The sequence below is a fragment of the Cavia porcellus genome, unplaced genomic scaffold, assembly GCF_034190915.1.
Source record: "Cavia porcellus strain 051 isolate PalLab524CR breed Dunkin Hartley unplaced genomic scaffold, mCavPor4.1 scaffold_2, whole genome shotgun sequence".
Lineage (NCBI taxonomy): Eukaryota > Metazoa > Chordata > Mammalia > Rodentia > Caviidae > Cavia > Cavia porcellus.
Genome location: NW_026947485.1, coordinates 24,327,630 through 24,354,215, shown reverse-complemented (window position 1 = coordinate 24,354,215; position 26,586 = coordinate 24,327,630). Strand labels below are relative to the sequence as shown.

The 26,586-nt window shown below is 36.3% G+C and overlaps 1 long non-coding RNA gene and 1 pseudogene across 1 annotated transcript in view; both read left to right on the top strand.

Annotated features, from left to right (window-relative positions):
- LOC134473774 (uncharacterized) overlaps positions 1-26,586 on the top strand; it is a 53,155-nt gene that overhangs the window by 21,029 nt on the left and 5,540 nt on the right. The window contains exon 2 of the long non-coding RNA XR_010044209.1: positions 17,876-18,011. This is a non-coding gene — a long non-coding RNA (uncharacterized LOC134473774). The remainder of the gene's footprint in view (positions 1-17,875; positions 18,012-26,586) is intronic.
- On the top strand, positions 2,163-2,634 carry LOC100728330 (large ribosomal subunit protein uL15-like; annotated as a pseudogene).

The following is a 26,586-nucleotide window of genomic DNA, read 5'->3' as shown; positions in this document are numbered from 1 at the left end:
ACCCAACAGAGCCCTCTCTACTGAAGTAGGAAAGAGAGGTTAGAACCAATCAAATATTGCTTATTAACTGATTTTTTTTAGGTAAAAAGCAGATACTTAGAAAACAAAAAGAAATGTGTTTAATTCTTACTGCCGTCACCTGTGAACAGAACAAGTGAGAGGTTTGTGCTGCATTTTAAAAGTCATAAGACAGAAGATGGGGATGTAGCTCAGTGGTGTAAGTGCCTTCCTGGCAAGTGCAAAGTTGTGAGTTTGATCCCCAGTACAAAAAAAAGTCATAAGACATCTAACTAAAGATTATACTGCTTAGAGACCGGACGGGAAAATTGAGGCTTACCATTTGCTCTGTGACCATCACATTTTAAATAAACTCTGATTTACTTAGTGGGGATAAAATTAAATTACAGTATGTTCAGTTGGGAGCAAATGAACAAAAACAAATGAGAATGCTACTATCTACTACATTTTAAAACCTACTATACTGAACAGTTTATGTGGGGAATCAGATCCTTAACACTGCCATATAAGGCTAATATCATTCCCATTTTACAGATGAGGAACATTAGACTCAAAAACATTATAAAACATGCATAGGATCATTCTGTAAACTCTCTGGCTTCAGTGCCTCTGGTACATGGAAAATGTACATTTTAGTTTGTGGATTAGGAAGTTTTACAAAACTTTGAGTAGAAGAGAAATATTTGAACTGTGATTTTAAAGACACTCCTGGTTGTGATACAAAGGGGGATTTATGGAAGAGAGAGGTTGGAGAAAAAGAGATACTAGAGGTGTAATAAGATAAAGAGGAGCTACAAAATGCCAGTGTGTATAGTATTAGCTCCCAGAAGAGAGATACAGACGCTGTTGTGGGGGTAGACTTGATGGAAACTTAGAAAGTAATTGGATGTGTGGAGTTAGGGAGAGCTGAGTCAAAGATGACAGCAGTTTCTAAATGATAAAACTGGGAGGGTAGTGCCGCAGAATGAAAGTGATAGAAGGTCTTCCACATGGAGATGATCAAGTAGCATTCAAAATGGTGCCACGGACATATAGCCCCAAGACACCCGATTTCCCATTTTTCATCTGACTTGTTTAACTTCTGTTTGCCATTGCATGAGTCTCTTCTAGTACTTAGTGCTTAAAGGATATTTTGTGAAACAAGAAGCCCTCATTATAATTTCAACTTATATTTCAATACTATAGAGTTCTGTGTTTCTGCTAGTACAGCTAATTTATTTTCCTTAGTAGAATGGAATCATCATCATCATCATCATAGCTCCTGATCTAATAGTTTTATGGTACAATAGAACAAATAAAATTGTAGGTACACATGAGAACTTCTGTTCTTGCAGTTTATTATTGACTTAGTACCTACAGAAAAGGGAAGGTAGTATTTTGCAAGTTGTATTTGGGAAATTTAGAAAACAAACATATAAGACATCAATTAAATTTTAATTTCAGAAAAATAAATAAAATTATTCTGTGTAAGTAGGTCCCAAAGAATATTTAATATAGTATATGTATTTTTTTTTTAAAAAACTTGATATTCAAATCTCACTGGGCATCCTGTATTGTATCTAGCAATACTACTTACTACTTGAGATGTCTTATGGAATATTTCTCTATGAGATGTTAATGAGTACTGAATGCTGAAAATTATATGAGAGAGATAGGGACAGGGACAGGGAGAGAAATAAAGAAATGTCACACTTCCTATTCTTTGGAATGTCTCAGGCCTTTTTTTTTTTTCCCTTTTGGTATCTGGGATTGAACTCACAACCTTGCACTTGCCAGGAAGGCACTTATGCCACAGAGCTAAATCCCAGGTCCCTGTCTCAAGACTTTTGATCAGCTTCCACTCACTGAAAGTTTCCTAAAGGAAAAGTTTCCCACATTTTGTTTCACTAGATGTCTCCTTGATTTTTTGTGGATGTTATATAGAAGATGGTCGTTAATCTTTTTGCAACTCCTTCTATGTAAATATAAGCTGGTACCATGTGCATGGTAACTAGGCATGAGATATAGATTCAGCAATCTACTCCCATTGATCATTGGGAATTTGAAATTGAGCAAATATCCAAACTTCACTGGGCTCTGTCTCATCCTCTAGAACTAATGTAACCCAAACTCATTGAATGCTGAGGCTGAAGAGTCAGTTCCTGGCTCTCTTTCATCTCAGCTGCCAACATGCCATCCAGACTAAGGAAGACCCGGAAGCTTCGGGGCCATGAGAGCCACAGCCATGGCCGCATCTGCAAGCCCCGGAAGCACCCAGGAGGTCGGGGTAATGCTGGAGGCATGCATCACCACAGGATCAACTTCCACAAACATCACCCAGGTTACTTTGGGAAGGTTGGTATGAGACATTAGCACTTAAAGAGAAACCAGAGCTTCTGCCCAACTGTCAACCTTGATAAACTGTGCACATTGGTCAGTGAGCAGACACGAGTAAATGCTGCCAAAAACAAGACTGGAGTAGCTCCCATCCCTGATGTAGCGCGATCCGGCTACTACAAAGTTCTCGGGAAGGGAAAACTCCCAAAGCAACCTGTCATCGTGAGGGCCAAACTCTTCAGCAGAAGAGCTGAGGAGAAGATTAAGGGTGTTGGTGGGGCTTGAAGCCACAGGACAAGGGGACTCATTAAAATGCTAACACGTGGTTTTCAAAAAAAAAAGAGTCAGTTCCTGGGAGAGCAATTTGCACATAATAAAACACAATCCAAATCTTAGTTTTTTTTTTTTTAATGTAGGGTACATGTTTGATCTTTGTTTATTCTCCTCTTAAACCTTTACTGACCTTTCCATTCAATTTCAGCTGGTACAAGAAGCCTGCTCCTAGTGCTTACTGTCTTGTGGGTTTTGGTTAGTGTGGCACGCAACACTGTGCAGAGTGCAGTTCACAAGAGCCATTAAATCCTCATCTGTGGTATTCCCTCGTGTGTGCAGTCCACATCCCGATTGGTGCTAGAAGTATTACGAGAAGAGGAGAGAAACAGAATGAAGGCTTAGACCCAGGGAGGCATTTCTCAGCAGGAACTGGCACTACACTTTGTCAGCACAGCACAAATTTCCCGGAGGTGTCCTGACCATAACGTTTGGATTCTCGTACTGACAGATTCCCTGCATTTTACTACACTGCAAAGTCCTAAACTGCTGGCTTTTGGCTGTGTGGCCGCTGGAGAGCTTCCATCTCATAAATGTGACTGAGAGCAGCAATCTGGTACAGATTTCACACCATTCCGACCCTGAACACAGTTGTATCCTATGATAAGACTGATAAGAACATGAAGGAAATAGTCCAATTCTTTGAAAGTCAATTTAGCTAATTTACTTGTTTCCATTAATTATTTAGCTTCAGCTCATTGGTTTTCACTGTCACATCAACTCAGTTGTTTCTGTGCAAAGCTCCTCATAGCATCTTGAGGACATTCAGTTAGTTGGTCCTGCTCCGGCTTCTTGTTGCAGTTGGAAACGAGAAGGGAGACAGAGCAGAGAGGAGAGGCAGGGGCTTACTTGAATTGGAAGAATTCTTATGAACTCCTTTTTACTAATATTTTATTATTTGTAGAGATTCTTCAAATCTAATATTGGCAAATCGGTAATTTTGTATGATTTTGGGGAAACTGATCAGGAGCCGGGTTCCAGCATCTTTTCCTTCTTCCCTCCCGTGCCCTTTTTCTTTGCTAGGACTTTGATCCTCCCGTCTTAGCTTCCTGGAGCACTGTGTCCGGCTGGTATTTTCTTTTGTTGGAAAACCATGGCTCCCTCTGTTTGAGCTTGTTGACATTTAATAAAACATCAACAGAGGAAACTTCTTGGAGTGAGTCATAGCCATTCATATATGTTTATATTCTTAGCCTTTTATTTCACTAACCCACACAAAATCAGAAAAGTGACAAGAAAACATCACTTCCTAAGTACATTTCTAAAGAAAAGCATGTCTGTCTTCTTTAGATGGTTATGGTTTATAAATGCTTTTTTTTTGTCAAATTTCTCACATCACTCTGCCTTCCCATAATTTAGTTTTGAGTCTCAGATCTTTTAGTCTCTCACTCTGCTGTGAATTGTTCCCAGTGCTGATACTCAGAGGGGCTTCCTCTGAGTATCACTGAATGCCATTAGTGATCTCCAGAGCAGGTTGTGCTTTGAACTTGCCAGCTAACGGCATGAGTGTAGCTGTGTATAACAAGCGAAAAGAGTGTACACCACAAGCTGGCATTCATGTGACCCTTAACATCACAATGATATATGACCGTTACAATTTAAGTGAACTATAGTCAAGAGAATTTATCTTCTCTCTTCAAAATATCTTACTTTTATAAAGACATTATCTCACCCAATGTGTTAATGATAAGAGCTCATAACAGTAAGAACTTGCAAAAGGATGACAGAATGAAAAGTCTTAATGTATTTTGCCAAAGGGAAATTTACCATCTGCCTGTCTTTATGAATCACATATGCTGAGAATAATATTTTAGAAGATACTGACAACAAGATGCAGTAATTTGTAAATGAAAATTACTGATGCTGCCCTTTTTAAAGCAATATGTAGAATAAATCAGTACAGCAATCTATAGGATCACAAGTCAAAGACCTGAAATAGGAGAATAATAAACTGTATTATTGGCTTTTTGTAATTGTAATAAAAATACCAAATCCTTAAAATGTAATTACTTTGATTCAAACTTCACTATTCCCTCATGCACCCTTTCAATGTATCCCCAAGACAGGTAGGATAGGAAAATACATTATTAAAACAAGACTGAATTGGAGTTTTACTTACAAACATTGTCAGACATGCAATTAAAGATCACAGAAATAAGTCATTGACTACTTTGATTTCTCAGAATGCATTTGCCGTAGCACAAATCATGTAATTGCCATCAGTAAAATACTACAAATTTCACTGTGTGCTGAAATGAAAAAGATTGAGTTTAGCTCCTAAAAGAAGCATACCATACTTAAAGGGTGTAGCAATTCAGTTATAAATTTGGGACTAAAAAAGAACATCCTAACAGTGGTCATGTAATATCTTTTCTGTTTCATACGTATATCATAAACATAGATTGAAAACTATTCATGATTTATGAAAATAAAAAAGGGCTATCTTCTTAAAAGTTAATTTTGGAAGCAGGGCATTATGATGCAGACATATAATCCCAGCTACTCAGGAGACCAAGGCAAGATGTTTGCAAATTCAAACTCAGGCTGAGGCAATTAAGAACATCTTGTTTCAGAAAGAGAGTGAGAGAGAGACAGAGAGAGACTGAGCAAGATGTGTGTGTGCATTTTCCTGGTACTGGGGATTGAATCAGGACCTTCACACTGAGCCATATTCCCAGCCCTTTTAAATTTTTATTATTTTGACACAGGGTCTCACTCAGCTGCCCAGGCTGGGCTTGAGTTTGTGATTCTCCTGCCTCAGCTTCCTAGAGTGCTAGAATTACAAGAATGTGGGAAAAAATGGTTTTGGAAAGGATATTTTTAAAAAAGACTATGACACTCTTTATATCATAAATCAGGTGACTTAAACTTTATTTCAGATAGTCTGAGAAACCAAATTAAAATGGTTTTCTATTCTGTCATTATATCAGTGGTGATACTGGCACTGCCACACTTCCTTACTAGCTTTTTAAAAATCTTGTGTTAGTCAGCTTTCTGTTACTGTAACAAATATCTGTGATAATCAACCTATAAAGAGAAAAGTATATTAATTTATTTTTCTGTAGCATTGGGGATTAGACCCAAGGCCTTGCCCATGCTAGATAAGCACTCTACCAATGAATTTTACATCCCCAGCCTAAGGTTGATTTTGGCTCACAGTTTCACAATCAATTAACACTTTGTATAGTGTCTGTGGCCCGTCAGCACAGCCCATAGTGGAACAAGCTGTCTACCTCATGCAAAAAGTAAGAGAGACAGAAGAGGAAGAGGAAGAGGGAGTGGTTGGGGTTTCTTTATCTCCTTCATGGAAATATCTGCAATGATTGTAAGACCTGTCAACAGGCTCTGCCTAATTTCAAGTTTCCCCATCTCCAAACACCACCAAGCTGAGCACAAAGTCTTTAACACATGGATCTCAGGAGACATTCCATATCTGAAGTGTAGCAATCTTAAAGAAAATGTTCCAGTGGTAGATACCTAACATGGAAGGCAAAAGGATACATGACATGGAAAGTCCCACTTTTCACAATGAAAAATACTTATTTTTTTCCTCTGAAAGCTAAGTGAAAGGAAAGCTTCTGCAAAAGAAAATAAAAATTCTGACTGTATTTATGCATCTTTCTTCTGTAATACAGAAGTCTGAGTTTTTAAAAGTCACAGATATACTTATCTCTTGGATCTGGCAAAGAAAATTTCACAGCTTCATAATTATCACTGATATTTGCTAGACTATATGGTGTACATGTGGTCCCGTACTACATATACTGTAATTATTTTTTCTGCCTGAAGGTCCATTCGCAAGACAATTAAGAGGTAGCGGGGCAGGGATCTATTTTCTTATTTCCTAAACTCATAAGGTGTAATGTCATCTAGGCTTCAATTTTTTCACAATTTTTAAGGAAGAAAGTTATTAATAACTTTGGCTATAGAAATGAAATAGTATGAATTTCAGGCTTAAGTGTTTATGGAAGAATTTGTTTTTTGGGTTTTGTTTTTCAAATTTTGGAAGTACTAAATGAATGTTTGGAAATGTTCCAGGAAAAGCAGTTTTGGGAAAGCATTTCTGGCACAGAAGAATACAAGTCTCAAGTTAATGTCTGAGATGATAATTTTTTAAAAATAACTGTAAAAAAGGGTCATCCAAATTGCAACTGTATGCAGAGTATATGATCTCTATATAGAAATCTTAAGGATGCTATCAAGAAACTATTAAAACTAATAAACTCAGCAACATTTCAATATATAAAATCAACACAAAAATCAATAGTATCGCTATATAACTTCTATGTATTTTATCTAGCCAATTATCTAGAAGATAAATCATGAAATAGAGGGACATCTGATGATCTAGTTCATCGAAAAGAACAGTTCGTGATGCCATTGTTTCATTGTTTGATACCTTTTTGTGCCTAGATCTTATAACCTGAACAACTACTTCTAAGATAACAATATGCAATTTTTTGGTCTTTTTGAGACAGGGTCTCACTATGCATTTCAGGCTGGCCTTGAGCTCACTTGTAGCCAGGCTGGTCTCAAACTTGCAACGATCCTCCTGCCCAGTTCTGGGATTACAGACATGAGCCACCACACCAAGCTCAATACGCAGTATATTAACAAGTGTTCATTTTCTATGATTTTTTGAAATTCGGTATCATTTCTATTCTTTTTTCTGTTCTGCTTTTTAAAATAAAAAAAAAAGAAATCATGAAAGTGGTTCCATTTACAATAGCTACAGAAAACAAAAATACTTAGGAATAAATGTAATAAAAAATGAAAAATTTCCATCACATACTGTAAACATATACCAAAAATAAAGAATTAGTCATAAAAATCAAAAGAAAAGGAATGTGAAAAAATTAGCAGTATCTATCTGAGTCCAAGATTTTAAGTTGTTCAGTGACCACCAGGCATACATCCTGTTACTATTTGAAATTATTTTAAAACTCAATACTAGTATATGTATTATTTTGTGGTCACTTGTTATTAGGACAGAAAAAGATATTTGGACCTATATACTTAGTAAATGGAAATTTCAAGTCAAAAAAATGAAAGGTCTCCATAATGAAAATTATAGAACATTAATTGAAAGAAATGTAAAATAACACAAATTAGAAAGACATCTTGTGTTCTTATAGTGTAAAAATCAGTATTATTAAAATACTCATGCTATGTAAAGTGATCTACAGAGTTGATGAAATCCTAGGAAAAAAATCCTCATCAAAATACCAATGACATTCTTTTTTAAACAATTTTAAAGAAAGACTAAACAAAACAGAAAATGGGTATAAATAATACATATGTTCAGAGAAAAAATAAACAGTAAGAAATCACTAGTTGATGTTTACATACTGTCCTTTTACAAACAGTTGTTCAAGATACAAAAGTAGAACATAGAAAGTGGGAATTCAAACAGCGAGACTGCAAAAGTTCTGTTCAACTATCCAACAAAAACTTAGTAATATGGTTGTCAATCCTATACACTTAAACATACATGCAGTTATCCATATCTTCATTTATGTTGAAATTAAACAAACTAAAGCAGGCTACAGTCATTCTGAACAAAAAATAATAGTGTTGCTGGGTTTCACATCATGACACTCTGGGATCAGCACTGGATACTGTAGTGTCTTTTTCTTCTTCTTCTTTTTTTTTTTTTTTAGTTTTGTTTAAAGAAAGACTAAACAAAACAGAAAACGGGTAGAAATAGTACATACTTTCGAAGAAAAAAATAAACAGTAAGAAATCACTAGTTGATAATTACAGATTGTCCTCTTACAAATAGTTACTAAAGTGGAGCATATAAAGTGGGGATTCAAACAGTGAGACTGCAACCAGTTCTGTTCAACTATCCAAAAAAACTTAGAAATATGGTTATCAATCCTATACACTTAAATGTACATGCAGTTCTCCATATCTTCAATTATGTTGACATTGAACAAACCCAGGTAGGCTAATACACTCTGAACAAAGAATAATACTATTGCTGGGTTTCACATTATGACACTCCAGGATCAGCACTGGGTACTTTAGTGTCTCTTTTTCTTCAGAGTATCTGTTCATTTCATCATATGTCATAAGATCATTTCTCATAAACTGTTTATACACATGCATGAGTCTTAACATGTATTTCTATCCTTTCTATATTAGAGGGAGAAACAAAACAAATCAAGACAAAACAAAACATATTCCTATAAACACATGAAATGAAAAAGACATATAAGACCGTTGTACAGGGAGTTCTACAATAGTTCCTGTGTTGTCTCTTGTTATCTTCAATAGAACTGGCTATATCATGAAACATAGTATAATTGAATATATCAGTATATAACAGTATTAATAAAAACAGAACTTTGTGTATAGTATAAAACTTCAAAAGCAGGCAGTTATCAAACCAGAATGTGTATCATAGAGTCTTGTCATCTTCAGTGTAGTTGCCTATACTTTCAGACTTGATACTATCAATCATATCAGTTTTGAATAAAATCTATCAATACCAAACAGCAATCAAACAAACCAGATTTAACTAAGATCAGTCATGATAAAACATGATAAGTCATACAGGGCTCCAGATTAAGATAATAGAAAATTAAAGATGATTACTGTGCTATATCCTGATGTTTGTGGGATAGCTGTCTGTGCCCTCAAATCTAACGCAAGTAGATAAACTGGTACAGAACAAAATCTATCTAAGCAGAGTGGTGTGAGTAACATGGGTTTTAAATCCTGATACACTATTAACAATATCTTCTGCCATCTTTTTTAAGACTCTCCCTCCCCTTTCATTTCCCCAGGGTACACTGTGCAATTTTGGGTCTGACTAATACCCTTGGTTTTAAATTGGGGTGCGGGCAACCTGCTATTTACCTAAGTGGTTCCGAACCTTCTCTCTCCTGGACTTTATCTCTAATTGTATTCCTTTACTTATTAAAGCCTGTCTTTCCAACCTTTCCACAAATACCGGTCTAGTTGCCCCTATTACTCTCTGGTTCTCTGTCACATGGAGCATTGTTTTCTCATATTTGATTTTCAGTCCATGTACTCTTTTTCATGTTAATTATACTTCCTATAAATAGCATCTCAGTGGACCCTACCTTCTGATCTACTCCACATGTGGTTTTTTTTTAATTTAGTGTATCAAGGCCATCTATATTAGAGATGATAACCTACCTTCTCTGCCTCATTTCTGTTATGCTCTTTTTTTGCCATCAGCTGTCTGCTTCTCTTCTTCATTCTGTTTTCTGCTCCATTCATTGAGGCCTCTCTGCCACTGTTCCTGGAATCCTAGTACTTTTCTCTCTCTCTGGAATGCCCTGCAGTATTCTCTGTAGAGTTGGATTGGTGGTTGTGAATTTCCCAAGTTCCTCTTTGTTTTGGAAGCATCTTGTTCCTCCATTAATTTCTAGAGATAGTTTATCAGGGTATATCAATCTGGGCTGGAGGTTATTTTCTTTTGGGGCTTGGAATATTTTGCTCTAGGCTCTTTTTGACTTGATGGTTTGTGTGGAGATGTCTGCCATTATTCTGATGGGCCTTCCTTTATAGGCAAGCTGTTTCTTGCCTCTAACAGCTTTTAAAATTCTGTTCTTATATTGAATTTCTGGGATCTTGATTATTATCTGCCTGGGTGTAGCTCTGTTTTGGTTGTAGGTGGTTGGAGTTCTATATGCATCACACATCTGAATATCATTTCCTTTTCCTATGTTTGGGAAGTTTTCCTTAATTATTTCTGTAAATAGCCTTTGTAGTTCCTTTGTTTGTACCCCTGCTTCTTTCATTCACATTCTTTATTCTCAAGTCATAGGTCCTCTTGTCGTCTTCTAGTCTTTGTATTGTTACTGCTTGTTTCCTTGTTATTTTTAAAAAGTTTTTCCTTTCATAATTCTACATTGCAAAACTGTCCTCCAGTTTGCATAATCTATCCTTAGTTTCTTTCAAGCAGTTTCCCCATCTTTCCATAGAGTTTTAAATTTCCTGGTAATTTCTTTGAATCTGTTTCATGTATTTTCTTTATATTCTGCATCAAATGGTTCCCTCCTTTGAGTTCCTCCCTTCTTCCGTCTGTGTCTTCTTGAGGGGTGTTTAGCATCTCTTTTATTAATCTTATTATATCTTGCTTTACTTGGCTAAATATTTCACTGTTGAACTCGTCTATGAGGTCTCAAAGATATCTGTTTATGTCCACTGGTGCCATGTCTGATATTGCATGTTTGCTGTTCTCATTCTCCTTTGTATTTACCTGTCCTGGGTCAACTTTCTCAGGGTTGGGACCTGGGGACTTTTTGTTGTTGCTTCCTCTTCCCATCTTTTTTGCTTCTTCCAGGAGGCCTCAGTTTCTTTCTTTGTTAGTTACTGTTCTTCTGAAGCACGCTGGCTGGGTGACCCTTCCCACTGCAGCGTGGTAGTGAGTTGTAATCAGGGCAGCATATGCTGGCCTCTCCCCTCTGGATCAGTCAAGCTGTTGAGGCCTGCACTGTATTACCAAGCACTGCCTCCCCTCCGGGTCAGTCAAACTTCTGAAGCCTTCACTGCATTAGTGTGCACTACCACCATAGGGAATTGATTTCGGATAACCTATTGGGTCTCAGCCAGGTCGCATGATCCAGGTCTAGCTCACTCCACCAATCCCATTCGGGAAGGGAACAACTGACTGAAGTCACTGCTGCCCCTTGTACTTGCCAGTCCTGCCTGGTCCCAAAATGTCGTCCACTGGAGCTCCCCTTTCTGTGGAATGGCTCCACTCCTGTCACTCACCACAGGTCGATGCAGGCTCCCCGCCAGCTCAGCTCTCTGTTCGCTGGCTGACCCCTGACCTCAGTGTGACTGTGCCTCTAGTGAGTGGAAGCGGAACCTCGGACAGTTTGGCAAGTCACCCGCTGTGGTGGGAGCACTGAACCATTAGCTGTTCCAATAATAGCACCAGGATTGTATGTTTGACTGGTTCTTCTCACCTTACATTCTTCTTGGGATGAGAGAATTCATCTCCCTCTGTTTCGAGCTCCCCACACTGTATTACGTTGAATTCTAAGTTGACTATCTCAGGGAGCCTCGGTAGTCAGCTGTTATCTATGTGCCATCTTTGCTGGAATCCCCAACATTCTTTACAGGGCTAGAAAAAATGATCCTAAAATTTGAATGAGGCCACAAACAAAACAAACTCCTGAAAAGTGAAAGATATCTTGAGCATAAAGAATGAAGCAAAATGCATTGCATTATCTGATTTCAAAAACTACTACAAAGTGGTAGTAATCAAAACACTATGGTATTGCCATAAAGCTATGGGATAGAACAGAAAGTCTAAAAGCAAACCCACACATGACTTTGACAAAGGTGCTAAAAACACTCATTGGAGAAAGGTATGTGCAATAAATAGTAGTAGAAAAAATGAATATCCATAGCAAAATTAGACTCTTTTCTCTCACTAGTTACAAACATCAACTCCAAGGTAATTAAAGTCTTAAAAGAAATATCTGAAGCTCGGAAAATATAAAAAAAGCAAAGAGAACATTTCAGAATGGGCAAAGATTTCTTTGGAAAAGATGCTAAAAACATTACAGGTGGAAGAAACTATTTATAATCATAATTCTCAGAAGAGGTTAATATCCAATATATAGAGAGAGCTTCAAAAACTCAGTAACATCAAATAAACAGTACCAAAAAAGATTACTTGGGAACTGAGACAGGAGGATTGCTTGGCCCAGGAATTTGAGGTCAGCTTAGACCACATAGACCCTGGCTCAAAAACAAAAACAAAAATGACAAACAGACCTTGTTATAGTTTATCTCTAGATGTCCCCAGGCCTTTCAGAAGGTGATTAGGTTATGAAGCATATAGTTGACTTACTGATATGGGTTAGGGTCTGATTGGAAAAGCTGGGTGATTGGTGCCATGGCCTGGAAAGATTTATCTCCCTTCCCAGCTCCTTGCTTCACTCTCTCTGCTTCCTGTTCCCACGATCCTATTAATAATTTAATGTTTTATTCAATCATATATTTTAGTTCGGGGCATGATATTTGTTAATAAAATCTTCCCTTCATTTTGCATATAATTTCCTAAAACCCGCAGTTTCTCAAAAACATGATCTTATTTGGAAATATGATTGTTGTAGATTAATTGGCTAACCCAAGATCATACTGGAGTAACCTGGATTACTAATCAAATATGATTGCTATCCTTATAAGAAAACATACAAAGATCTAGTTAGAATGCCATGATAAGATGCTACATTGGAAAAAGACACTGGAGTGACACCTTTATATGCCAAGGAATATCTGGGCTACTCAGAACTAGGAGGTAGCAAACAAGGAGTTGCCACATCAGATGGAGCATGGCCCTGTGGATACCTTGATTTGGACTCTGAACTCCAGAAATATGAGGTAACACATTTCTGATGTTAAGACATCCACGTAAGGCACTTTATTACAGAAACCCGAGGAAACTAACACAATGACTTTGGTTAATTTATTTTCTTCACAATGCCTCAGGCTTTTTTGTCATATTTAAAATAGGAATATGGTCTGCTTCCCTAATAGGACTGAAAAATATTAAGTAGCTAATATAAGAAATGGATACGCTAGCTATTTTTCTAAAACTGAGTGTTTAGTGATTGTGGGCTCACAAAAAAAGGGGGATATGAAAGTCAAAATATATTTCAAACCCAGTATACAGCCCTTGAACACTGTGAAAACAATAATAATTGAGCAAAACCCTACAATGATATGAATCAAGATAGTAAGTCAGTGATTGGTTTTCTTTCTTTGCTCAGTTTGCATTCTCAAATCAGAGCAGATAGGGGAGACAACTCAGTGTGAAGAAATGGCAGGAGAAAGGAAAGCCTTTTAATTCTAGGACTTTTTGTGCCCAGGCTCTCTGATGATACAAATAAACCAGGTATCAGCTGCTGGGAGGATTCACAGAATTCTGCTTCAGTTCTGGAAGCACCAGGGAACCAGAGGTGGTCCCATTCATAGTTAAATCAGATCAGAGAGTCACCACAAAGTCAGTGACACCAGATCACAGCTGCGACCAGAACAGTGTTGATTCATGCACTGGGGCCCCTTTCACTCTGAACAGGCTACGTAGGCAGGCTTGCCTAGTTATTTCTTTGGAATAATGTGACCCTGAATTTTAGGCAATTTTGAGCTTTTGGACTGCTCTTGTCATTTAATGTTTAGCAAAATCCATCAGTTTATTGTAAGCTTTGATGAGGTATTTGCAGGGTATTAATCACATATTATCAAATGAGTGTTTAGAAATACCTCATGTGAGTCATTTAACAGATACTTTTCTATTTTGAAACAGAAACCAATTATGTAGCTTAGGGATGTGAATACCTGTATATATGCAGTTCTTTTCTTTAAATACCAACAGATATGCAGATTGCACTCAAAATTAGAAAGATTGACATAGGACTTTTTCCCCAAGGAAAATGAAATGCTAATAAATGATCCATTAGCACACAAATTAGTGCTTCTGATTCATGCAGTGTTTCCACCTGCTTGGATGCCGTGTTCTCTTTGAGATGAAACATGCAAATATTTGTTTTTTTCCTCTTCCCCCAGCTGATCTGGATGTTTGGACATAACATAGATCTAGGCTTAAAGGGAAATGTTTGACTTAGAACTGAATTCTTAAGGAACAAATTAGCCAGATTATATGTTGCTAAAATAAGACAAATTAAGAGTGGCTTGGATTTCCATCCAAGAGGCAGAATTAGAGGAAGAATAAATAAGTGACCACTCTATTCTAATTTCAAGAAGCAGGAACCATTAATGATTGGATGGAGATGATCTAATTAGAAAGGAGGTCTCTGAACCGCCCTCCCTCCTAATGCTACCAGATTCCTTTTACTTTCCAGCCTCACAGGGATGAAAGACATTTAGCAGAAATTTAGGAGTTCTAATTAGCCTCATGATTGATATTAGAATCCTGACGATTTAGAGTATTCTCACAGGACTGACAAGTTGAAATGATCAGCAAAATAAATCACTTGCAACTGTAAACGTCTGTGTGTGAGGGCCTGGAAACTCACCAAGAGCATTTCTCTGGGAATACCCAATTTATAGAACTACACATCGCTGCATTTTACTAAACGTGTAGGTGATGGGCCAATTACAATTCACAGTAATACTGAAGGTCTGAACCTTTCCTTTGATAAACTGTACGTCAAAGCACATTCTCTAAAATTACTGAGACACAAGTAGGAGAAGATGCGACCTCGCTCTGGTAGGGCTGTTGCTTCTGGCCTTCCACACAATAATCCCAAATAAGTATGAAGGATCTCTATAGTTAGATAAACCACTTGACTTTTCACTCATCTTTACATTACCTCAGTTAGCTGTTGTACTAGCAGAGCCAGAACAATGGCACCTTCATTAAGTGGAAATACAGTACAAGTTCACATGCATATTTCTAATAGCACAATGTGGGTCTTCTCCAAACCCATAACCCAAAAATTCTTGACATTGCAGTCTTTGCCTATGGGTTTACCTGGTCATCTATATACAAAGCAGGAAAGCACTGAAGCTTCATTGTTTAAATTTATTACTATTTGAATAAACTATAAACTTTGAACCATATGAAATTGCCATTATCAACTATTTGACTAATAGATGATGACATAGATGGTTCAACCTAACACTGTTCCAAGGATGGTAATGGAAAGAAGGGCATTTATTTACTGGTTCCCTTTAAAAACATGAATGCAAAATGAATAAAATGTTCAATTTGGTTTGGAAATGTTCATTATAGTTCAGAACTACATGTGTATTACAAACATGAAGTTACTAATCTCCCTACTTCAATCATGAAATACTTCATGAACTTTTTTCTGCTTTAGATGTACGTCTGATTCTTCCCTAAATATATAAGCCAAAACCTTAATTTCTACAGCTTCCTTTTTTCAATCTTAAGTCATCTTTCTCTTTTGTTTTAGAAATTCTAAACACACTAAATGCAGGTCTGAAAAATGTTTTGCTTACATCTGCATATTTAACTACTTAAATCAATCATTGGTTAAAAGCAAAGAACATGATTTTTCTCTTCTTTTGTTTTCTATAGCCCTTGTACCACTAGAGAAGATAGAAATTTGTCTTTCTCAGCTCTCTCTGAAGTTAGCAATTATCCAACGGTTAAGCTATCCAAAAGGAGGCAATCTTCGCTCAGCATCATTTGCTAAGTGAACCGCAGAGCTTTTCCAGGAGGTGACTGGCTTTGGGGTTCCTTAACACTCACATTAATAGTGATAAATGGCATCTGCTATTTAAAGGACTCCTGTTGAGGATAAAATTCTGGATTAAAAATTAAATTCCATCTAATCTTTTTGTTAAGTCCATAGTCCCCAGAGACTGCCTCTAATGAAAAGCATTTGATTTGCTAAAGCTGTATAGCATTTTCTTCCTGACAGTGAATGTTAGGACTTTCTCTGGAGCATTAGTGGAAATAAGTGCAGGTGGGGGATGAAAGTTTGGAAGCCCTTTGGTAACTTGTTCAAATTGGTTGTAGTATTTTAGCTCTTTAATTTATTTTTATTTTTTAAAACTTTTTTCTATGTCAAGTAGAATAAGAATTTGTAATTTTGTATATTTTAGTTTTGAACCAAATTAATTTCTATTTGTCTTTTTTTAAAAATCAGAATTAAGAACCTATTTTTTAGAATATTAACTTTGAAATTTTCAGTTGGATAGAGTTTAGAAAAATTCTGTGTAGTCTAAACTGGGTTTTCCACCTTAATCTTACCCATAATTTAAAAATATTCACATATCATTTTATTGCCTCTTCATGAGTTTTTCTTTTCAATTTATACTTTGCAAGAGTCTCCTACATCATGATAGTGGCTATATGTATGACTAGCCACATGAAGAAGCAACACAACCATTCTAATTAAAGGATTTTAAAACACATTCTGGTCAGTTTTATTTGCAAGTACATGCTAGTATCTATTTTAAGCAAGAAAAATCACAGAGGAATTAGGCATTTTGCTTAGTGTATTACATAGAATGGTTGGGAGTTACACAAACAGAATTTTGGAGGCAAATAAAAAATGATTCTAAAAGGATTGTAATGTCCTCCAATATATTTAAGGAATCAAAGGATTCACGAGCTCTTAAATGTTGGGGAGTAAAACCTCAGGTTGATTCAGCATTTCAATTTCTTCCCCAGCATCCTGGTCTCGTGTTTGTCTGGCCTCTAGCAATTCTTTTGCTTCTTGGGGAACCTATTTTGTATAGTGAATTCCAAAACAAGAGGTTAAAACACTGCAATGGCATGTGCAGAAAGCTGCGCTAAGTGATGTGAAAAACCAGTTTGCTGGAACATAGCCTACAGAGAAAGTTGGAAGACGGGCCCCAAACTGAAAGGCAATTTCCCTTGGATTTTAAAATTTTATGGTAAAGTATATATAACATAAAATTTACCATATGAGCCAATTTTATGTGTACATCTTAGTGGAATTCAGTATATTCACATTGTTAAAGAGCCATTATCACCATCTGTGTTTGAAAATTTTTCTCTTCCCAAATTGAAATTTGGGAATTTTACTATTAAATAATAATTCACTATTCTTTCCTGTGCCCAGCTCCCAGCAATCACCATTCAACTTTGTGTTGCTGAATTTCACTACTCTACATACTTATTTAAATGAAACTATGCATATTTAAATGAAACTATGCTTGTTTGTTTGTTTTTCTTGGTACTAGACATTGAACTGAGGGGCTTTAAACTGAGCTATATCCCTGTCCCCCTTGATTTTTTAATTTTGAGATAGTTTTACTAAATTACTCAGGCTGGGCTTGAATTAGTAATCTTTCTGCCTCTGCCTCCCAGAGTGCTGGAATTACAGGAGTGTGTCACAATGCCTGAATAATACTTGTTCTTTTGTGACTGGTTTACTTCCCTTAGCATAAATCTTCAAGTTTCATTCATGGTTGTAATTTGTGTCAGAATTTTATTCTTTGTTCAGAGTAAATGATATTCCATCATATGCATTTACTACATCTTGCTTGACACTTGGGTTTGAGTTTTATCTTGTGGTTATTATAATAGTGCCTCACAGTGAACACAGGTGGACAAATCTCTTTGAGATCCTGATTTCAAAGTTTTGAGAGGGATGTGTACAGTAATGAAATTGGTGAGTCTTATGGGGGCTCTGTGTTGATTTCTGAGGAGTTGTCATAGTGTTCTTCACAGTGACCATGTCATTTTACATCCCACCAGCAGAGCTTGGTATTCCAGTGGATGCACAGTGTTCCACCATTGTACCTTGGATTCCTTTTGTTTTGCTGGGTACACCTGCATGATGCTTTATAAAAATTTGGATTAGTTGGCAACAGTGAAGACAAGGAGCATATAGGTAAAGTTTCAAATTTCTGCTTTTACATGAAAAATCAGATGATGGGGTTCTAAGTTTTGCGTAATGACTGTGAGTAGAGATGAATGGCTGCTGCCCGCTTTGGGTATGGTAGAAAGAGTACTTGTTTTCCAAGGGTTGTGCTGCTCCTGGGTTCAATTTTGTCTCACACTCCATATGCTGAACTTAATTCCATAAGCTTTTAGGCATTTGAGTTCACAATCAGTTTTTAAGCTGAAAAGTATTAAAAATAAGATGTTATTGTGAAACATGAAATGTAGAAGATTGAGTAGGAAGCCTCTTTTTTCAGTGTTATTCTCCTCAGAAGGAAAGAACAGAATCTTTTTAAAGGAATGGTTGGAAGGTCATAACACTATGAAGAGATATATGTGGCCTGTTCAACATTCAATGATAAACAGATATTTATTGAGCACCCACAATGTACCGAGTATTAGTCTAAGCACTTGAAAGACATCAGTGAACATAAGAAACAAAAACCCCTGTTCCAACTCTGTGATATTTGTATTCTAGTCTGAGAAGTACAGAAAATAAACCCAATTAAAACTAAATAAGCAAATTATATTGTATATGTTTAAAAAAGAAGGATGTAAAAGTATTAATTATGTTTATATCACATGAGCATCATAGCTATTTTTAAAAAGGAAATAGACAAAAGTCTTAATTGTGTGGTTTTAAGATATTTTTTCTATATTGCAAAAATTTAAGGACATTTATTTGGCAATTTAAAAATAATATTTTTAAAAGAATAAGGAAGAGTAGTCCATCCAATTTTGGGGCGCCAATTTTTTTAATGAGAGACTGAAAATAAATAAGCTGTATTTGGCCATCTGGTGCCCCAAATTCGAAGGCTGAGATTTTGCTTCTGGGCTCAAATTCATGAGTGTATTTTTTGATACTAAAAACAAAGCAAAGGTTGTTAATCAAATGATCTTCAAGAAGACCTTATCTTCCACATATAAGAACTCTTAGGATTTAAAGTGGGCATATTATTTTTCCAGGGGTGAGGTGCATACTCTAAGATCCACGTATACTTGTATATCTTAAATACTGATAAAAATGCTGATTTAGTAGACGCATATATATTTTCCTTATGTTTCAATTAATCTTTGTAATATAATATCTCCAATTTTAAATCCTTCAGAAAAGTATTATATTGATGTATATGTGCATAATATTTATAATATATATGTGAATTGATGAATTTATGCAGACTGAACACACACGTGATACCAACACTAAATGAAGAAACAGAACACTGAGTCCCTAAAAAAGTCCCCTTCCAATCACTGAGCCCCCAAAGTTACCCACTTTCTGAACTTTCGAAGAATGCATTAGTTTTGCGCTTTTACAAATGAAAGCATAGAGTGTCTCTATTTGATGATGTGATTTACGTAGCACTGTGATTGGAAAGCTCAGAATTACAAAATGATTTGCATTCAGCTCCAAAGACATTATTTGGTGGAAGAATGGTCTCCCACTTGCCTAGTGGTACGAATAACAAAGGAATCATTAAGATATGGATTCCAAGATTCCACCCCTGAAAACTATAATCTAGGCACTAGAACAAGGTCTGGGAATCTGTATTCTTATTGGGGAATTTTGGGAAATTACATGGTTGGTGGCGAGGTGGTTGCATAATGGCAGGTAGGAATTGTTGATAAACAGCGGAAGGTATTAACTCAACGCAATAAATCTTGCTTGATAAAAATCAAGCAGAGTATTTGTAAAATAGAAGGATATCCAGGGCTTCTCCACTGAGATTCCTACACTATCAAGCTAAAGTGGGTCCAGGCATCTATATTTAACAAACATCCGAGGTTTGGGAAACATTTCACATTTCCCAAGATCCATCTCTGTTGAAACTATGTGATTTGACCCCTTGCTTTCTTTGGTCACCAGAGTATTGGCTGAAATTTTGGGTGCTTTTCAACATTCCATGGGTCCAATAGTCCTTAGATAACAGTGCTTTTTGTTTATAGTGTTTCTGCTTAGTGGAACTTAAGTACCAAAGCAGGCTGATGCTCAATTTTGGTGATCCCATTTACACTTTAATATTTAGTTTTTAAGTGAGAAACTTGCCAGCCTGGCAAGCGCAAGGTAGTGAGTTCAATCCCTGGTATAAGAAATAAATAAATAAAGTGAGAACCTTGCATTAGATCACTGACTGAACTGCTGACAGATCGTTGGGGTAATCGTATTGTATTTACTTTAATATCTGGACTGACTATTGAGACTGATGTAGGGAAGTCTGGCTTTATAAATGGAAGAGTACAGCAGCAGCCTGTTTCTACCCATATTTTTCTGTTTGAAAATGAGAAACTGGATTGAGCTAAATCCTCTTAAGTTACTAAGACAAAAGAGAAGTTTCCTTTCCAACGTTCCTTATTCTATATGCTAATCAAGGCAGCAACACAAAGAGAGTGCAAACCATTGTTCCACATCTTGCTGCTTGGGACTTTGAGCTATTGAAAGTGAGCTGTTATATCAACTTCATTTTCATCACTGTGTGCCATTTATTTGCTCATTGGAACAAAAGTGATACTATCATTCTTTCTCTTCCTAGGTAGAAAAAAAAAAGGGATCTCATTCTGGAAAGGTGGGGTCGAAATTCAGGCTATAAGGCTAATCAATCTTGCATATAATAAACTCCTACAGAAAGACAGCCTATTGAGAATGACACTCTGGTCTTACTCCTGGTCCTCCTGTTGCTGTCCGTTTCCTCTTGTGTACTTTTTCTCATCCTTTGCCTTTTCACCCCAGTGCTCTTTGCTTTGACATTAATGCTATTGTTCTTTCTCATCATTTGGATCTTTGGCTAGATTTCATATTCATGAGACATCTTCTTGCCACCCCAATCCGAAGGAGCAACTCACTCTCCAGTTCAGTAAAGTATGGTCTGTGGAATGCCAGAGGTCCCTCAAAATCTCTGCAGAGGATCTGTAAGAACAAAATTGTTTCCATAATATTATGTCACCCTTTGCCTTTTCATTTTTATCCTCTTCCAACTCTCTGGGGGAGTCTTCCAGGGGTGATATGATGCGTGATGACTAATACAGGACAATGTGTAAATGAGCGTTTTAAACATTTTTCAGTTTTTATCATTCTGTCTTTCAATATTTTTAAAACTGTAAATAAAGGGTTCTAGAGACCTAAGAGCTCAAGAACTCTGCTTTATTACTTTGCCATAGTACCCCTTTTAATTAATTACCTGCATAGCTTTTTTATTGTTAGATATTTTACATTCATCTGCTGTGTGTCTTACTCCTAGACTGTTAATACCATGAGGTCAGAGATCATGCCTGTCTTCTTTACTATTATATTTTCAAAATTTCAACTTGGGTCTAGTATATAGCAGTTGTTTAATAAATCTTTGTTAAATGAATTGAAAAGGGTGGGAGAAGCTAAAAAAATTAAGAAAAGATAAAAAATAATTTCAAAGGAATATAACAAGTTTAAGTAGTTTGTTCTCAAGGAAAAATATTAAAATGGAATTGTTATTAAAGATTTAAAAGTGATAGTACACAGTGTTGGGGAGTTTTTGATGAGATGGATTCTCACTGTGCTGATATATCTAATGTTTCATTAATCTAGAAAGTAGTAAGAACCTTAACATGTGCCTTGCTGGTATTTTTTAAAGAAAATAATCTTAAATATCAAGTATATTATTTATATTAGTAAAATTGAAAAAACCTAAATGCTTACAAATCTAAATGGTTGCCATTAATTATTAGACATCCATATAATGAAATACTTTTTAGCCATTGAAAAGAACATTTGTAAATCATATTTGATAGTGTGGAGAAAGGATTATATTATAATGTAATGAAAAAATAACGATTAAAATGTATAAATACTGATTTCAACATAAAAATGTATTGAAAAATATTGGCATGAAATACATCAAAATTATAATAATGGTTATCTCTAGGTGGTAGGATTATGAATGATTTTTATTTTCCTTATTACTTTACAAATTTTTTGCAATAATCAATATAATATGAGTGCCTCTTAGAGCATAGTACATATGCTTATAATTTAATACACAAATAAAATACTTAAAATTACAGTCATTAAACTATCATGGGAACAAAATTAGAGACCCAATGGCATAAAGATCAGAATCACAGGACAGCGAGTCAGTCTGTCCTTGACTTCTGAAGCGTGTGATTTATGATCAACAACTTAGATAGAAAATATTAATGTCTTTTTCTATAAGGTGAGACAACGTTTTTACCTCAAAGGTGTTAGTCAGGATTAAATGTGATGTATAAGTCTTTGCCTGGGACTTCACATCTATTAGCATGCAATAAACATGAACTATTAGTATTATTATAATATGTATCTACTTTTTATTTAGACATTTTTCAGCAAAGAAACTTATGACCTCAGGAGTCTCAAGATTGCTCAGCCAAGCACTATATATGGATGAGATCAAAGAGCTCAGTTCCTCATACCTCTGGAACCTCTATTTACTTGAGAAAGTGTATCCAAGAAGATAAAAGCAATACTCAGAACATAAACCTGTGTGAAAATAGAGAAACCTGATAAGTAAACATTAGTGTAGTGTCACTAACCTATAAACTTTAGGGCTTTAAGGTGGCTTGAAGTAACAGAAAGCTCTGTCAGTGACTCCAGCTAGGCTTGGGGTCATTAGCAACCAGGGGACAGTTTTTTCCGTGCCCACCCCCACATTCTCTCTGTGTTCTACACACAGCTCCTGTCTCTTGACCTGGAGCACAAGGGCTATGCAAGTCCAAGTCAGCAAGTTGGGTGCCATTGTTAACACCTTTCTTCCTCTGTCTTTGACAGAGTTGAATTTATCTCCAAATTCTGCTGTCTTGATTCCCTGAACATTTCTCTCTAATCTTCCCACTTCTTTGAACTGTCCTCATTGTATTACTCTAAAACTCTGATCTCCTCAATTGTCTGCCTCTTGTCTTCCCCCCCAGCAATTTTTTCTTTCTACTACTATCAGGCTTTCTTGAGAATAATGTTCTATCATATTCCTTCTATGTAAATTCCTTCCAGTGATTTGTCATTCTTTTGGTCCTTGGGTAAAGTCTGAACTACAGCTTACCTTAAAACCCTTCTAATTTCCAAACATGCTACTTGCAAAATTATTTCAGATCCTTGAAAGCAATATGCTCTCTGTTCTATGTTGTCTCCCTAAAGCCTCTCCATGCTTGAAACTCATCTCTCCTTCCTCCTTCACCTGTAATGGACTGAATGTTCGTGTCCCCTCAAAAATTGTACATCTGAAGTCTTAATCCCCAGGGAGGCTATATTTGGAGATAGCCTCTCCATGGAGACTATTAACATCAGATAGAGTGCTAAGATAAAGTTCTGACTTAACAGCATTAGTGTCCTTTTAAGATGAGATGGGAAAGGACTCTCTGATATCCTCAATATGGTAAGAAGGTGTCTGTCCATTGCATGGTAGGAAGAAACTATCAATTCTGCTGATGCTTTGACTTTGACTTTCTACATCTCAGTACTATGAGAAGTAAAGTTTGCCTTTATTTCATTTTATTATAGCATCTCAAACTGCCTAATTTACCATACTCTAACATCTCCACCTCTTCTCTCATCTCATTTTTCAAAAGACCTCAGTTAAACACACTTTTTTGGTGGTTGTGACATAATCTGAGAAAATACTGCTTATTTTATTTGTTGTCTAGACACGGTACCCTTCACTCACCACTCTCAGACCACCATACACTACCGCTGTTTATCTCTCATCACATCATTTGCACTAGCTAGGGTTAGAATGTCTCCGCTCTAGAATTAGGCACTGAAATTTAATGGCAAGTGTGCTACAATTAAGATAGGAAACCTTTATGAGGTGACTGAATTATGTGGGCACCTTCTTTATGATTAAGAGTTAAGTCTTTTAAAAGAGGCAATATACAGTTTGCCCTTCTGCCACATGACAACGGACAACAGCATTTCTGTTCTCCACGGAATGTGACAGGAAGGTGGTATCTGGGAAACAGAGAGACTGGATCCTCAGTACCCAAAAATGTGTGGACTTCCTGGTCTCCAGAATTATGAAAAACTAAATTTTTGCCCTTTATAATGACCCACTTCATGAGTATTTTCTTATAGGAGCACCAAGACATAATTTCAGATTCATTATTTGGATCCCCCTGGACACAGGCATTAGGGAGCCAAAGACTCCAACATTATATAGCCCCCAGGGCCTTGTACTATGTCTGACAATGTTATCCTTGAATATTTTATTGGATTGCCCCAACCGTTCAAAAATACAGGCACTTTTAACTCATTTTCTTATCTTACTTGCCATAAAAAGTCTTATTAAAATTTTTGAAAATTTTATTGAAGAAAGGATAGGAAACAGAAAGATGGATCTTTTGCAAATAAAGAAGGAACCAAGAGATGCAGGGAGGGATGGAGTAGGTGGAGAAACAAAGGGGACATAAAAAGAATTAGGATGTGTCACGTGCGTGTGCAAATTCCCCATGATGAAGGTCATCATTATGTGCTGCAAGCATGTACTGATGCAAATAAATTTTTAAAAATAACCTGCCAATTGATACACAAAAGCCAAATGAAGGAAGGAATTGTACAAAATTTTCAAAATCCTTTATAAGGACTTTATAATTCCCCTCTAAGTAGCACTGCATTGTAGCTCAGAGCCGAAGTTTGAAGGTGGGCTCATCCAGGGACCATACAGCGAGACCCTGGCTGACAAGTGTGTGGCTCCAAGAGATATGCTAAATTTCTTCGGCACTCAATTTCTTCAGGTGTCCACTGGGGATAATGATTAGTACTTGCCTTCCAGAACTGTTATGAAAATTGAATGAATAAACTCGTAAAAATCTCTTAGCTGAATATCCAGTGCAGAGAAAGTACTTAATAGATGGTAGCTATTATAACTTTTTAATTAACAAAACAGGTTCAGGAAAAGGCAAACTGTTGACTTTATTGCCCAGCAGGCCACAGATTATGGGATGGAGTTATACGTTTTAGACACTGTGAGGAGTTTATTGATTTCCTTCACTCTTTTTCTGAAGTTGTCATGTCCAACATACAATATTTTATTTTATTTATACCCCACTGTGTTCCGAAAAGGATTTCAGGGAGCTTACAGATGAACATAAAATATAACAAAGTAACATGAGTTAAAGGTGGAATGAAAGAATAGAGAAAAATAAGAGTGAGGACAAAGCTGGGCTAGAAATATGTATTACTAAAAATTATGAGTATGCGAAGGCTTAAAATAAAACACTAAATCACAAGAAGCTAGGAGAGGAATGTTGTTTTAATTTCTTCTCTACCTTCCCTGTTTTTAGAGTTTCTTTCTCAAGATGATTTAAGTGCTATTTTAATTCTAAAAAATACCTATATTTTCTTTCTGCGTCAAATAATCTGTACCTATGGATGAAGACCGATTTCCCATATATTGGTGCTTGGGGCTGCATTTGAACATTGTGAATAGATGAGTATATTGCTGAAAGGACACAAAAGCACTTAATATTTATTAGGTACTAATAAGTACTACTTGGCCAGTCCAAACTTCAGCTATGATTTCTTTTAATAGCACAACTTTGTGAAGTAATTAAATTTTGCATCTTACAGATGAGCCCCAAAGAAGTGCATGGACAATAGCTAGAGGAGTAAAAACTCAGAGCTGCATCTGCCTTTTACTGGTCCCATCGTACCACCTGCAGCTATTTGCAGGGAGAGCACACATATTTGCCCAAAGACATCAGAAAATTTATAAAAGATTCTATTAAAGCTCAGCTTCTTGGCTTCATACTGCTCTTGAGAGATTTGTTAATTGTGACGTTATGTAGCTGTTTATATGATTTGCCACATCATTATCAGAAGACAAATTTAGAAATGGTTGAGAAGAAAGCCTTAGCATGGATATGCAGGATTTACTCCGAAGGCTCTAGATCATTTTGACTTAAATGTGAGAACAAAATGCAAAGATGGGTGTTGGATAAGCTAATAGATATTAAGATACAGGAGCAGCTATGACAGAGCTAAAAACCTGACAGGAACAGAAATCTTTAGAAATATAGTTGGAGACAAGTGAGAAATGAAAATATTCAAGCCAGGGCCTTTGTTTTATTCCTATTTAGATTCTAGAAAATGACTCCAATTAGAAACATTAAAATTCTTCCTCCTGTAGGTAATTTAGATGTAAAAAACACAAGGAAAAAGTCACAGTTTCAATATAATTCACACACACACACACACACACACACACACACATACACACACATAGACATACACGCACACATGTTTAATTTAGCTAGTAAAAAACCATCAGGTCTAACAACGCTATCTGCACAGTTCTCTGAATATTTCATAATTTTTATGACTGCAACTGTGCATGTGACTTTAAATCTGCTTGGATTGTACTGTTTTCCCCTGACACACTATGCTGTCTTGCCCATCCTTTAGGTCTTAGTAAAAATAGAAAAAAAAAAATTAACAATTTGGACACACTCTAAATAATTTCTTCCAAATTTCTGAGCTTTGGGTAAGGCAGAGTTTGATGAACTGTGGTCAAACTCAGCTACCTTCC